A 3,625-nucleotide genomic window follows, 5' to 3' on the forward strand; every position below is an offset into this window, starting at 1 on the left:
CTAGCAGCCCTCTACTAGACATCCATGGGTCTTCTGATGTTCATTGTCTCCCCAACCCTGTCACTACCTGACACCTACCTCTCTTCTCTGAGGTTCCAGTAGCCAATCCCTCAGTCTTTCCCAGACCCTGGGAAGTTCTAAGGGCTGAGTCTGGGAAGATATTTTTCTGTGTCTGGGTCTGCTGAAGCCTAATAGAGAAAGATCTGCTGATACTGCCCAATCTAACATAGAATAAACACCAATCTGATGTTTCTTTGCTTTGAAGCCTCCAATTCCACAAAATAAATTATTGCTTTACTTGATGTTGAAAGCTCAGATTCTGCACAGCAAGTAAAATCAGAGTCTGGCTGAAGAGAGCAAACAGCCTGGATAGGGAGCCCCTCTCTATCCCTACCCCTATGGTTTAGGAGCCCCCCAGCCACCACCTCTGAGAACTGGTGTGGACTTCCCTCCAAAGATAAGATCTGCCTCTTTCCCTCTTCCTATTTCCCTGGAACTGGCAGAAAAATCTCTGACTTCTACCCACCTAGCTGTATTTCCTTTTTCTCACAAAGCAGCACAGTTTCAGGCCAAAGTGCACTACAGCTACATACCGTTACCAGCACACTCCAAAGTAGGCTCAGACCAAGGCTTACTGCAAATCTGTCCTGAAGTATAACCACTGATATCTATAGCCACTTACCATACACAAGGCACCTGGCCAAGAGCTTCACAAGCATAGCTCTGAGCAAATATGATTATACTCATTTACAGTAGAGGGAACAGGCACAGAAAGGTTAAGCAGTGTGTTCATGGTCACTCATGGATGAGTGAGCTATTGCTGAGTTAAAAAAACTTCCCAAAACCTCTTGAAAATTCAAGCTATGATCATCTATGCACTTTTTTCTGGTCTTGGCAGGGCTTCTTCTCCTTTGGCCTTCAACTGTGGTTGGCAAAGCATCTCTGATTCTGGATGCTTGCTCCCATTGGTTGAAGTGCCTCCATTCACCTGCCCATGGTCTTTCATGCTCCAGCCAGCTAGCTCTAGCCTATTTCCAAGGCAGAACCAGCATTCTGAAAGAAGGCAGAAGTGTGTAAGAATGCTTAAGGGGTAGGCTTGGAATTGGCATGATATTACTTTGTCTGCATTCTGTTGAACAGAGCATGTCATAAGGCTAGCCCAGATTCATAGTCTGGAGAAATAGACTCTATTCCTTAATGGGAGGAGCAAAGACACTTTGCAAAGAACACAGATTTGGGGAGGCTATTAATCCACCAGAGCTAACAAGTGATGGAACTGCAGTGGAACCCAAGGAGTGTAGATTCGGACCTTGAGCTCTAATACTGCACATTCATGTAACTTTTCACTCTCCCAGCTATTCAGATTCTATGGTTCTGATTTGAGCTCCCCAAGTATTTCCTTCCAAGTTAAAATTCCTAGGTATTAGGCAAATACATGTTCAATGCCACATCAACAGACAATAATTGACACTTGAGTCAGCCACGCCAAAAACCAAAGCTAACAGAAGGAAGAAATATCTAAATCTTGTTAAAACCAATCTCCATATCTCAACACAACCTGTATTCATCCCTTTTCATGCTGTTGATAAAGACATACCTGAGACTAGGCAATTTATAAAAGAAAGAAGTTTAATGGACTTATAATTCCATGTGGCTGGGGAGGCCCCAGAGTCATGGTGGGAGGTGAAAGGCATGTTTCATATGGTGGCAGACAAGAGAAAAAAAAGAGAGCCTATGCAGGAAAACTCCCCTTTTTAAAACCATCAGATCTCATAAGACTTATTCAGTATCACAAGAACAGCACTGGAAAGACCTGCTCCCATGATTCAATTACCTCCCATTGGGTCCCTTCCACAATACCTGCAAATTCAAGATGAGATTTGGGTGGGGACACAGCCAAACCATATCATTCCACCCCTGGCCCCTCCCAAATCTTATATCCTCACCTTTCAAAACCAATCATGCCCTCCCAACAGTCCCCCAAACTCTTAACTCATTTCAGCGTTAACTCAAAAGTCCACAGTCCAAATTCTCATCTGAGATAAGGCAAGTCCCTTCTGCCTACGAGCCTGTAAAATTAAAAGCAAGTTTTTTACTTCCTAGGTACAATGGGAGTACAGGAGTTTGGTAAATACACCATTCCAAATGAGAGAAATTGGCCAAAACGACAGGGATACAGGCCCCATCCAAATCCAAAATCCAGCAGGGCAGTCAAATCTTAAAGCTCCAAAATGATCTCTTTTGACTCCATGTCTCATATCCAGGTCACGCTGATGCAAGATGTGAGTTTCCATGGCCTTGGGCAGCTCTGCCTCTGTGGCTTTGCAGGGTATAGCGTAGCCTCCCTCCTGGCTGCTTTCATGGGCTGGCATTGAGTCTCTGCAGCTTTTCCAGGTGCACAGTGCAAGCTGTCAGTGGATCTACCATTCTGGGGACTGGAGGATGGTGGCCTTCTTCTCACAGCTCCGCAAGGTAGTGCTCCAGCAGGGATTCTGTGTGGGGGCTGCCACCCCACATTTCCCTTCCACATTGCCCTAGCAGAGGTTCTCCATTAGGGCCCCGCCCCTGCAGCAAACTTCTGCCTGGGCATCCAGGCATTTACATACAGTCTCTGAAATCACAGGTTCCCAAACCTCAATTCTTGTCAGAGATTCCCAAACCTCAATTCTTGTCTTCTGTGTACCCTCAGGCTCCACACCATGTGAAAGCTGCCAAGGCTTGGGTCTCCCGCCCTCTGAAGCAATAGCCTGAGAGGTACCTTGGCCCCTTGTAGTCACAAATGAAGCAGCTGGGACATGGGGCACCAAGTCCCTAGACTGCACACAGCAGAGGGACCCTGGGTCCAGCCCTCAAAACCATTTTTTCCTCCTAAACCTCTGGGCCTGTGTAGGGAGGGGCTGCCACAAAGTTCTCTGACATGTTCTGGAGACATTTTCCACATTGTCTTGGTGATTAACATTCAGCTCTTCTTTACTCATGCAAACTTCTGCAACCAGCTTGAATTTCTCCTCAGAAAATGGGTTTTCTTTTCTATCACATTGTCAGGCTACAAATTTTCCAAACTTATATGCTGTGTTTCCTTTGTAAAACTGAATGCTTTTAACAAAACCCAAGTCACATCTTGAATGCTTTGCTGCTTAGAAATTTCTTCTTCCAGGTACTCCAAATTATTTCTCTCAAGTTCAAAGTATCACAAATCTCTAGAGCTGAGCAAAATGCCCCCAGTCTATTTACTAAAACCTAACACAAGTCACCTTTGCTCTAGTTCCCAACAAGTTCCTCATCTCCAGCTGAGACCATCTCAGCCTGGACTTTATTGTCCATATCACTATCAACATTTTTATCAAAGCCATTCAACAAGTCTCTAGGAAGTTCCAAACTTTCCCACATTTTCCTGTCTTCCTCTGAGCCCTCCAAACTCTTCCAACCTCTGCCTGTTATCCAGTTCCAAAGTCACTTCCACATTTTCAAGTATGCTTTCAGCAGATCCCCCACTCTACTGGGGTACCAATTTACTGTATTATTCCCTTTTCATGCTGCTGATAAAGACATACCCAAGCCTGAGCAATTTAAAAAAAGAAAGAGGTTCAATGGAATTACAGTTCCACGTGCCTGGAGAGGCCCC

This window comes from Saimiri boliviensis, chromosome 12, assembly GCF_048565385.1.
Source record: "Saimiri boliviensis isolate mSaiBol1 chromosome 12, mSaiBol1.pri, whole genome shotgun sequence".
Classification (NCBI taxonomy): domain Eukaryota; kingdom Metazoa; phylum Chordata; class Mammalia; order Primates; family Cebidae; genus Saimiri; species Saimiri boliviensis.